Genomic DNA, 12488 nt, shown 5'->3' with positions numbered 1-12488 from the left:
TATGACTTAACATGACCTTGCCCAAAGAAATACATATAGAATCATAAATCATAGAATCTCTATAGCCTTGCCCCTCCACCACTGAGCCAGCTCCTTTACCAAAGGGAGAGGGATAGCAGGATAACAAGAGCAGCCACCAGAGGGGACTCTTGTTGGATAAATCTGACACACAAATCATTCTCACCAACCAGCATCAGTTTCCTAATCACTGAAGGACTATAAACCATAACTCACCATCTACAGCATATATATGTCTGCCTGTCTGATCATATCTTGTGATATACTGTATGTCCTGTGATGTATGCTATCGGAAGTGATGTGTATGCAAATTTCCCTAGTGGGACAAATATTTCTTATTTCTTCCTTTTCTCCTTCCTTTTTCCCCTTCCTTCCTTTCTCCTTTCCCGCCTTGCTTCATTTCTTGCTTCCTTCCTTCCTTCATTCATTGTACCACCAACTACTGAAACACTCTGCCTACATAAATAATAGGCTGTTCTAACTATGACAATTTTAAACACAAACTGAAGACATGCCTGAAAGCAAATCAACATTGTAATGATGACTAGTTTGATCCATGCATCATTTTTATAATCTGTCTGATTTAACCTGTCCAGTGGCTATATATGTTAATTAGATTCCTAGAAGAAAGAAAAATAAAAAATAACAGTTTATTATTATTATTAGCAAGTCGTTGTTGGCGATAACTAATTACCCACGAAAAGTGAGTTAAATATGTAACACGGGAACTAGTTATGTAGATGTTAAATATGTTGTCAGACTGTGGTGCATGGATTTGTCTTCAACGTGCTCCGGCTGGCATTGGAAGTAGTTCCGGTGGTTTAGCAAGAGAACGGAGTCAGGAGACGCGGCGGGATCCCGTTGTTGGAGAAGCAAAATCGAATAGCGGGATGAGGAAGTCTCCAATTCATGGCACACAATTGACCACAGTACCGGTCAATGTGACACGAGTATTGCATGGGGCATGCAACTTCAGTGACAGCCCTAGAAGGTGAAGAAGCTCAGTCCTCGGAGGAAATGTTCAAGTGCAGCGCTGGAACCGCTGAACCTCTGTAAAATTTTAACCGGTTCATAACCATCCACCCGCGTAAGTAAGCTGAAGAATTGGGGAATGTCTGTAAGCAAGGCCGGGAGAAAATATCTCACATAGGCAAATACATTTAATTGAGCTTCGGGGTTGCATTGCGTAAAGGCCTTGACAGGTTTTCTCTCCCTGTCATGCATATAGACAGCCCGTGTTATTTGAGGATAGCTTTGAATTAAACTTCCACAAGTTTTTTTCAGGGTGATCCTGGGTCGTGCTTATCTGATTGATTGTGTTGTTTAATTGCCTTGTAAGGAGCAGAATGACTTTGACAATGAATTTAGAAATTGAACGAAACGGTTGCGCAAACACTCAGACATGTATGCATCAATGCATGCACTATAGGCTACTTTTTAGGCATGCGTGAACTTCTGAAGTGGTGACATATGGTAGGGTCCATATTTATTTACACCCTTGATAAGAAAAATGATTAGAATTGACTGCATAAAATAAATAATTCAAATACTGAGCTATTTTGTATGCAAAAAAAATGGGAAATTATATTATTTTATACTTTTTTCTCTCAAAATGGTAGGGGTAAAAATGATTGACACCCCTGTTTTCAATATATTTCAATACCTCATCTTGTTTTCATTACCTTTCAATACCGCACCATTTTTTTATGAGCTGGAAAACACATGGGGAGGGATTTTAGACAAGTCCTATATACATAATCTTTCCAGATCCTTGCCATCCTTCATCTGCGCTTATGGACTGCCCTCTTTGATTCAAACCACAGTATTTCAATGGGTTTCAAATTATTCTGGCTGTAATTAATTGGTATATGCAGGCACACACATTGGGGTGTAAATGTTCCTTACAAGCCAGAATATTTTATAAACATACATTTAAATTTACTCCAAAAAAAGGTCTGTTCGGTTCATCCTTCAGACGCTCAACATTTAAGACGAAATATCCACAGGAAAATATTGTTTACCCGACTTTTTAGAGAGCCGGTAGGTATATGGTTCTGTCGGCTTGTATTTCCGGTTTGTATTTTCAATCTACTGACGCATGCTTTGCGATGGTAACACTTGCACAATATGTAAATCATAAACATAACTGAGCATAACCAGACCATAGACTAAACGTTGCTCGCATTCAGCTGGCAGTGGCAAACCTACCGGCACTCTAAAAAGTCTGGTAAACAGTACTTTCCTGTGGATATTTTCTCTCAAATTTTGAGCAGCTGAAAGAAAAACTGCACAGACAACCAGTAGAGTAAATTTCAATGTAATTGTATTAAACATTCTTACTTGTAAGGAAAATGAACAACATTTTGCACTCCAATGTGTCAGGCTGTATATACCAATTAGTTGTGTATGACAGCGTGATTAATCAGACAAGTCCGGAGACTGAGATGGCCATGACAAAATTTAGATTTTGTGGCCAATTAAACCATTTTCTATGTGGATTTTGATATGTTATTGGGGTCATTGTCTTGCTGTTTCAGCCTTTTGGCTTATGCAACCATGTTTTTGGCTAAAATATCCTGGTCACTGGCCTACACACAATATCCTATAATGTCAAAGTTGAATTGTGTTTTCAGAATGTTTTGAAAAATGTATAAAAAGGAAAAGCCGAAATGTCTTGAGTCCATAAGTATTCAACCCCTTTGTTATGCCAAGCATAAATAAGTTCAGGAGTAAATATTTCCTTAAGAAGTCACATAATATGTTTTATGGACTCACTCTGTGTGCAATAATAGTGTTAAACATGATTTTTGAATGACTACCTCATCTCTGTACCCTACACATACAGTTATCAGTAAGGTCCCTCAGTCGAGCTGTGAATTTCAAACACCGATTCAACCACAAAGACCATGGAGGTTTCCTGATGCCTCGCAAAGAAGGGCACCTATAGGAAGATGTGTTAAAAAAAAAAGAAGCAGATCTTGAATATCCCTTTGAACATGGTGAAGTTATTGATTACACTTTGGATGGTGTGTCAGTAAACCCAGTCACTACAACGATACAGGCGTCCTTCCTAACTGAGTTGCCGGAGAGGACGGTAACCACTGAGGGATTTCACCATGAGGCCAGTGGTGACTTTATAAAGCAGTTAGAGTTTAATGGCTGTGATAGGAGAAAACTGAGGGTTGATCAACAACATTGAAGTTACTACACAATACTAACCTAAATGACAGAGTGAAAAGAAGGAAGCCTGTACAGAATAAAACATATTCCAAAACATGCATCCTGTTTGCAATATGGCACTAATGTAAAACTGCAAAGAATGTAGTAAAGAATTTAACTTTTTGTCCTGAATACAAAGCGTTATGTTTAGGGCAAATCCAACACAACACATCACTGAGTATCAGTCTTATATATTTTATATATTTTTATATATCACTCTTAATATTTTTAAGCATGGGGGTGGCTGCATCATGTTATGTGTATGCTTGTCATCGGCAAGGATTAGGGAGTTTTTTATTTGGATAAAAATAAACAGAATAGAGCTAAGCACAGGAAAACTCCAAGACGAAAACCTGGTAGACAAATTCACCTTTCAGCAGGACAATAACCTGAAACACAAGGCCAAATAAACACTGGAGTTGCTTACCAAGATGACATTGAATGTTCCTGAGTGACCTAGATACAGTTTGACTTAAATTGGCTTGAAAATCTATGGCTGTCTAGCAATGATCGACAACCGACTTGACAGAGCTTGAAGAATTTAAAAAATAATAATGTGCAAATATTGTGCAATCCAGGTATGGAAAGCTCTTAGACTTACCCAGAAATAATCACTGCTGTAATCGCTGCCAAAGGTGATTATAGCATGTATTGAATACTTATGTACAGTGAGGGGGAAAAAGTATTTGATCCCCTGCTGATTTTGTACGTTTGCCCACTCACAAAGAAATGATCAGTCTATAATTTTAATGGTAGGTTTATTTGAACAGTGAGAGGCGGAATAACAACAAAAACCTCCAGAAAAACACATGTCAAAAATGTTTTTAATGAGGGAAATAAGTATTTGACCCCTCTCAATCAGAAAGATTTCTGTCTCCCAGGTGTCTTTTATACAGGTAACGAGCTGAGATTAGGAGCACACTCTTAAAGGGAGTGCTCCTAATCTCAGTTTGTTACCTGTATAAAAGACACCTGTCCACAGAAGCAATCAATCAATCAATCAAATTCCAAACACTCCACCATGGCCAAGACCAAAGAGCTCTCCAAGGATGTCAGGGACAAGATTGTAGACCTACACAAGGCTGGAATGGGCTACAAGACCATCGCCAAGCAGCTTGGTGAGAAGGTGACAACAGTTGGTGTGATTATTCGCAAATGGAAGAAACACAAAAAAATTGTCAATCTCCCTCGGCCTGGGGCTCGACGCAAGATCTCACCTCGTGGAGTTGCAATGATCATGAGAACGGTGAGGAATCAGCCCAGAACAACACGGGAGGATCTTGTCAATGATCTCAAGGCAGCTAGGACCATAGTCGCCAAGAAAACAATTGGTAACACACTACGCCGTGAAGGACTGAAATCCTGCAGCTCCCGCAAGGTCCCCCTGCTCAAGAAAGCACATATACATGCCCGTCTGAAGTTTGCCAATGAACATCTGAATGATTCAGAGGACAACTGGGTGAAAGTGTTGTGGTCAGATGAGACCAAAATGGAGCTCTTTGGCATCAACTCAATTCGCCGTGTTTGGAGGAGGAGGAATGCTGCCTATGATCCCAAGAACACCCTCCCCACTGTCAAACATGGAGGTGGAAACATTATGCTTTGGGGGTGTTTTTCTGCTAAGGGGACAGGACAACTTCACCACATCAAAGGGACGATGGACGGGGCCATGCACCGTCAAATCTTGAGTGAGAACCTCCTTCTCTCAGCCAGGGCATTGAAAATGGGTCGTGGATGGGTATTCCAGCATGACAATGACCCAAAACACACGGTCAAGGCAACAAAGGAGTGGCTCAAGAAGAAGCACATTAAGGTCCTGGAGTGGCCTAGCCAGTCTCCAGACCTTAATCCCATAGAAAATCTGTGGAGGGAGCTGAAGGTTCGAGTTGCCAACCATCAGCCTCGAAACCTTAATGACTTGGAGAAGATCTGCAAAGAGGAGTGGGACAAAATCCCTCCTGAGATGTGTGCAAACCTGGTGGCCAACTACAAGAAACCTCTGACCTCTGATTGCCAACAAGGGTTTTGCCACCAAGTACTAAGTCATGTTTTGCAGAGGGGTCAAATACTTATTTCCCTCATTAAAATGCAAATCATTTCTAACATTTTTCACGTGTTTTTCTGGATTTTTTTGTTGTTATTCTGTCTCTCACTGTTCAAATAAACCTACCATTAAAATTATAGACTGATCATTTCTTTGTCAGTGGGCAAACGTACAAAATCAGCAGGGGATCAAATACTTTTTTCCCTCACTGTAAATTAGATATTTCTGTATTTCATTTTCAATAAATTTGAAAAACATTTCTACAAACACTTTGTCATTATGGGACATTGTGTGTAGATGGGTGGAAAAAAAAATATTGACAAAATGTTGAATTCCGACTGTAACACAAAAGGTTTAAATACTTTCTGAAAGCACTGTATGTCGATTTTGTGCATAGAGCACACTTTTGACAAAACATAATTTTCTGCTATGTTGAAACTAGCATACGGAACAACTCTCTGCAAAATGTCTCCTTTCCAGTCTGAAAACATTGCTGAACATAACACGTAGCACCAAAGGACATGTGGGGGAGGGTTCTTGAAAAAACTATTTTTGCAAAATCAAATTCTCCAGACCTCCAAGGGAGGCGTGACAGCGATGTGATTTTGGAAGTATGGCAACGCGAGACTACTACCAAGAATAATTTAGCTACACTATATATACAAAAGTATGTGGACACCCCTTAAAATTAGTGGATTCGGCTATTTCAGCCACACCCGTTGCTGACGGGTGTATAACATCCAGCACACAGCCATGTAATATCCATAGACAAATATTGGCAATAGAATGACCTTACTGAAGAGCTCAGTGACTTTCAACATGGCATCGTCATAGGATGCCACCTTTCCAAAAAGTCAGTTCATCACATTTCTGCCCTGCTAGAGCTGCCCCGGCCAACTGTAAGTGCTGTTATTGTGAAGTGGGTATGTCTAGGAGCAACAACGGCTCAGCAGCAAAGTGGTAGGCCATACAAGCTCACAGAACTCGACACCGAGTGCTGAAGTATGTAGCACGTAAAATCATCTGATCTCGGTTGCAACACTCAGTACCGAGTTCCAAACTGCCTCTACAAGTAACGTCAGCACAAGAATTGTTCGTTGGGAGCTTCATGAAATGGGTTTCTATGGCCGAGCAGCCGCACACAAGCCTAAGATCATCATGCGCAATGCCAAGTGTTGGCTGGAGTGGTGTAATGCCTGCCGCCAATGGACTCTGTAGCAGTGGAAACGCGTTCTTTGGAGTGATGAATCATGCTTCACCATCTAGCAGTCATGGACGAATCATACAATGAAATTCTAGATGATTCTGTGCTTCCAACTTTATGGCAACAGTTTGAGATGGTTTGTTGAGATCAGTGTGGAAGAACTTGAATGGCCTGCACAGAGCCCTGACCTCAACCCCGCTGAACACCTATGAGATGAATTGGAACGCTGAATGCGAGCCAGGCCTAATCGCCCAACATCAGTGCCCGACCTCACTAATGCTCTTGTAGCTGAATGGAAGCGAGTCCCCGCAGCAATGTTTCAACATCTAGAGGAAAGCCTTCTCAGAAGAGTGGAGGCTGTTATAGCAGCAAAGGGTGGACCAATTCCTTAATGCCCATTGTCTTGGAATGAGATGTTCGATGAGCAGGTGTCCACATACTTTTAGTCATGTAGTGTATTTGATTTTGAATTTTAGGACCCCTGTACGTACAGTTGAAGTCGGAAGTTTACATAGACTTAGGTTGGAGTCATTAAAACTCGTTTTTCAACCACTCCACAAATTTCTTGTTAACAAACTATAGTTTTGGCAAGTTGGTTAGGGCATCTACTTTGTGCATGACACGTAATTTTTCCAACAATTGTTTACAGACAGATTATTTCACTTATAATTCACTGTATCACAATTCCAGTGGGTCAGAAGTTTACATACACTAAGTTAACTGTGCCTTTAAACAGCTTGGAAAATTCCAGAAAAGGATGTCATGGCTTTAGAAGCTTCTGATAGGCTAATTGACATCATTTGAGTCAATTGGAGGTGTACCTGTGGATGTATTTCAAGGCCTACCTTCAAACTCAGTGCCTCTTTACTTGACATCATTGCAAAATCAAAAGAAATCAGCCAAGACCTCAGAAAACAATTGTAGACCTCCACAAGTCTGGTACATCCTTGGGAGCAATTTCCAAATGCCTGAACGTACCACATTCAAATCAAATCAAAGTTTATTTGTCACATGCGCCGAATACAACAGGTGTAGCCCTTACAGTGAAATGCTTACTTACAGGTTCTAACCAATGGTGCACAAAAGGTATTAGGTGAACAATAGGTAGGTAAAGAAGCAAAGCAACAGTAAGTAGACAGGCTATATACAGTAGCGAGGCTACATACAGACACCGGTTAGTCAGGCTGATTGAGGTAGTATGTAGATATGGTTAAAGTGACTACCGTAATTTCCGGACTATTAAGCGCACCTGAATATAAGCCGCACCCAGTGAATTTAAAAATATATATTATTTTGAACATAAATAAGCCGCACATGTCTATAAGCCGCAGGTGCCTACCGGTACATTGAAACAAATGAACTTTACACAGGCTTTAACGAAACACGGCTTGTAACAAAAAATTTAAAATTAGCAGTAAGCTTTAGTTGTCTTTTTGCACTGAGTCAATTCTTCACGCTGCTGTTTCCAATGTCTTATCATCGACTCATTAAGACCAAGATCCCGTGCAGCAGCTCTATTTCCTTTTCCAACAGCCAGATCAATCGCCTTCAACTTGAAAGCTGCATCATATGCATTTCTCTGTGTCTTTGCCATGATGAGGGTGACAAAATGACTACCGTAATCAAAATGATGGGAAGTTTGAGAGCGCTCGATTTAATCTAAACAGTAAACAAAATTTGTTTGACCTTAACCCGTTTGGCAATTTCATTGGTCTAATGAAAGCTTCATGCCGCCAAAAAACTGAGCACGTCACAGAATGTGTTTTTATTTTAATTTTTTTAATTGAAAGCGGGAAAAATCCATATATTACTCGCGTCATTGTTTAAGCCGCGGGGTTCAAAGCGTGGGAAAAAAGTTGCGGCTTATAGTCCGGAATTTACGGTATGCATATATGATGAAAAGAGAGTAGCAGTAGCATAAAAGAGGGGGTGGTGGGTGGGACACAATGCAGATAGCCTGGTTAGCCAATGTGCGGGAGCATTGGTTGGTCGGCCCAACTGAGGTAGTATGTACATGAATGTATAGTTAAAGTGACTATGCATATATGATAAACAGAGAGTAGCAGCAGCGTAAAAAGAGGGGTTGGGGGGGCACACAATGCAAATAGTCCAGGTAGCCATTTGATTACCTGTTCAGGAGTCGTATGGCTTGGGGGTAAAAACTGTTGAGAAGCTTTTTTGTCCTAGACGTGGCACTCCGTTACCGCCTGCCATGCGGTAGTAGAGAGAACAGTCTATGACTGGGGTGGCTGGGGTCTTTGACAATTTTTTAGGGCCTTCCTCTGACACCGCCTGGTGTAGAGGTCATGGATGGCAGGCAGCTTAGCCCCAGTGATGTACTGGGCCGTACGCACTACGCTCTGTAGTGCCTTGCGGTCAGAGGCCGAGCAATTGCCGTACCAGGCAGTGACGCAACCAGTCAGGATGCTCTCGATGTTGCAGCTGTAGATCCTTTTGAGGATCTCAGGACCTATGCCAAATCTTTTTAGTTTCCTGAGGGGGAGTAGGCTTTGTCGTGGTCTCTTCACAAGTGTCTTGGTGTGTTTGGACCATTCTAGTTTGTTGTTGATGTGGACACCAAGGAACTTGAAGCTCTCAACCTACTCCACTACAGCCCCGTCGATGAGAATGGGGGCGTGCTCTGTCCTCCTTTTCCTGTAGTCCACAATCATCTCCTTAGTCTTAGTTATGTTGAGGGATAAGTTGTTATTCTGGCACCACCCGGCCAGGTCTCTGACGACCTCCCTATAGGCTGTCTCATCGTTGTCGGTGATCAGGCCTACCACTGTTGTGTCATCTGCAAACTTAATTGTGGTATTGGAGTCGTGCCTGGCCATGCAGTCGTGGGTGAACAGGGAGTACAGGAGGGAACTGAGCACGCACCCCTGGGGAGCTCCAGTGTTGAGAATCAGCGTGGCAGATGTGTTGCTACCTACCCTCACCACCTGGGGCGGCCCGTCAGGAAGTCCAGGATCCAGTTGCAGAGGGAGGTGTTTAGTCCCAGGGTCCTTAGCTTAGTGATGATCTTTGAGGGTACTATGGTGTTGAATGCTGAGCTGTAGTCAATGAATAGCATTCTCACATAAGTGTTCCTTTTGTCCAGGTGGGAAAGGGCAGTGTGGAGTGCAATAGATATTGCATCATCTGTCGATCTGTTTGGGCGATATGCAAATTGGACTGGGTCTAGGGTTTCTGGGATAATGGTGTTGATGTGAGCCATTACCAACCTTTCAAAGCACTTCATGGCTACGGACGTGAGTGCTACGGGTCGCTAGTCATTTAGGTAGGTTGCCTTTGTGTTCTTGGGCACAGGGACTATGGTGGTCTGCTTGAAACATGTTGGTATTACAGACTCAATCAGGGACATGTTGAAAATGTCAGTTGGTCAGCACATGCCTGGAGCACACGTCCTGGTAATCCGTCTGGCCCCGCAGCCTTGTGTATGTTGACCTGTTTAAAGGTCTTACTCACATCGGCTATGGAGAGTGTGATCACAGTCATTCGGAACAGCTGATGCTCTCATGCATGCCTCAGTGTTGCTTGCCTCGAAGCAAGCATAGAAGTGATTTAGCTCGTCTGGTAGGCTTGTGTCACTTGGCAGCTCACCGCTGTGCTTCCCTTTGTAGTCTGCAATAGTTTGCAAGCCCTGCCACATGAGACGAGTGTCGGAGCCGGTGTAGTATGATTCAATCTTAGCCCTGTATTGACGCTTTGCCTGTTTGATGGTTCGTCACAGGGGATAGCAGGATTTCTTGTAAGCTTCTGGGTTAGAGTCCCGCACCTTGAAAGTGGCAGCTCTACCCTTTAGCTCAGTGCGAATGTTGCCTGTAATCCATGGCTTCTGGTTGGGGTATGTACGTACAGTCACTGTGGGGGGGGGTGACTGATGTGGTGTACTCCTCAATGCCATCGGAAGAATCCCGGAACATGTTTCAGTCTGTGATAGCATAACAGTCCTGTAGTTTAGCATCTGCTTCATCTGACCACTTTTTCATAGACCGAGTCACTGGTGCTTCCTGCTTTAATTATAGCTTGTAAGCAGGAATCAGGAGGATAGAGTTGTGGTTGGATTTACCAAATGGAGGGTGAGGGAGAGCTTTGTACGTGTCTGTGTGTGGAGTACAGGTGATCTAGAATTTTTTTCCCTCTGGTTGCACATTTAACATTTTGATGGAAATTTGGTAGAACTGATTTAAGTTTCCCTGCATTAAAGTCTACGGCCACTAGGAGCGCCGCCTCTGGGTGAGTGGTTTCCTGTTTGCTTATTTCCTCTGTACAAACAATAGTACGCAAGTATAAACACCATGGGACCACGCTGCCGTCATACCGCTCAGGAAGAAGACGCGCTCTGTCTCCTAGAGATGAACGTACTTTGGTGCGAAAAGTGCAAATCAATCCCAGAACAAAAGCAAAGGACGTTGTGAAGATGCTGGATGAAACCGGTAGAAAAGTATCTATATCCACAGTAAAATTAGTCCTATATTGACATAACCTGAAAGGCCGCTCAGCAAGGAAGAAGCAACTGCTCCAAAACTGCCATTAAAAACGCCAGACTACGGTTTGCAACTGCACATGGGGACAAAGATCGTACTTTTTGGAGTGTCCTCTGGTCTGATGAAACAAAAATAGAACTGTTTGGCCATAATGACCATCGTTATGTTTGGATGAAAAAGGAGGAGGCTTGCAAGCCGAAGAACACCATCCCAACTGTGAAGCACGGGGTGGCAGCATCATGTTGTGGGGGTGCTTTGTTGCAGGAGGAACTGGTGCACTTCACAAAAGAGATGGCATCATGAAGAGGAAAATGTATGTGGATATATTGAAGCAACATCTCTAGACATCAGTCAGGAAGTTAAAGCTTGGTCGCAAATGGGTCTTCCAAATGGACAATGACCCCAAGCATACTTCCAAGGTTGTGGCAAAATGGCTTAAGGACAACAAAGTCAAGGTATTTGAGTGGCCATCACAAAGTCCTGACCTCAATCCCATAGAAAATTTGTGGGCAGAACTGAAAAAGTGTGTGCGAGCAAGGAGGCCACTGAACCTGACTCGGTTACACCAGCTCTGTCAGGAGGAATGGGCCAAAATTCCCCCAACTTATTGTGGGAAGCTTGTGGTAGGTTATCTGAAATGTTTGACCCAAGTTAAACATTTTAAAAGCAATGCTACCAAATACTAATTGAGTGTATGTAAACATGTGACCCACCGGGAATGTGATGAAAGAAATAAAGGCTTAAATAAATAATTCTCTCTACTATTATTCTGACATTTCACATTCTTAAAATAAAGTGGTTATCCTAACTGACCTAAGACAGAATTTTTACTAGGATTAAATGTCAGGAATTGTGAAACACTGAGTTTAAATGTATGAAGTTGTAAGTTGCTAAGTTGTATGAAAACTTCCGACTTCGTGTGTGTGTGTTCCGAGTTACCTTCGGACGTGTCCCATGACACTTGTGGGGGTCGTAGAGCAAAACAGAACACAGTCTTTCCATAGAGGAGTCATTAATTTGTAGGCCAAACCGTACAGACGTTTTCGTGAGTAGACCGATTTTCGAGATGTCTCCTGGTCTGACATATCGATGTTGCTCAGTCACCTTTAATTGCAGATGCGGAAGGTTGACATCGGCGGATGCGCTGGATTGAGACACAGCCCATGCAAAACAATATCTCTAGCTTAAACAGACAGATTTTTTTTAATATTTTTTTATTATGTGTCGAGTGGAGCATGGGAGGCCTCAAGCAGTAAAATAATTTTTATGTTATTATTTATATTTTTTTTATCCTCAGCTCATGAGGACCCTTGATGATGTGAGGCCTGAGGCAATTGACTCTTCTGCCTAATGGTATTTCCGCCAGTGGATTTATCTTGGAAGACAGCTGGAGAGGGGCTGGTCGTTTTCTTGTTACAATTTAGCCATGTACGAACTCCATGGTTGCATGTGACATAGGCCTAGGTCTACATTATGATTTAGTCATTTTGAAAGCATCTTAAACTAAGCA

At 42.3% G+C, this 12488-nt stretch overlaps 1 protein-coding gene across 1 annotated transcript in view; it reads left to right on the top strand.

Moving 5' to 3' along the window:
- Positions 1-826: 826 nt before the first annotated feature.
- LOC106572141 (forkhead box protein J3) overlaps positions 827-12488 on the top strand; it is a 111093-nt gene continuing 99431 nt past the window's right edge. The window contains exon 1 of the mRNA XM_014146023.2: positions 827-1105. The gene's annotated coding sequence lies outside the window, so the exon portion shown is untranslated. The remainder of the gene's footprint in view (positions 1106-12488) is intronic.

This window comes from Salmo salar, chromosome ssa15, assembly GCF_905237065.1.
Source record: "Salmo salar chromosome ssa15, Ssal_v3.1, whole genome shotgun sequence".
Taxonomy (NCBI): domain Eukaryota; kingdom Metazoa; phylum Chordata; class Actinopteri; order Salmoniformes; family Salmonidae; genus Salmo; species Salmo salar.
Note: the sequence above shows the minus strand (reverse complement) of the source record. Positions and strands in the feature narration are given on the sequence as shown.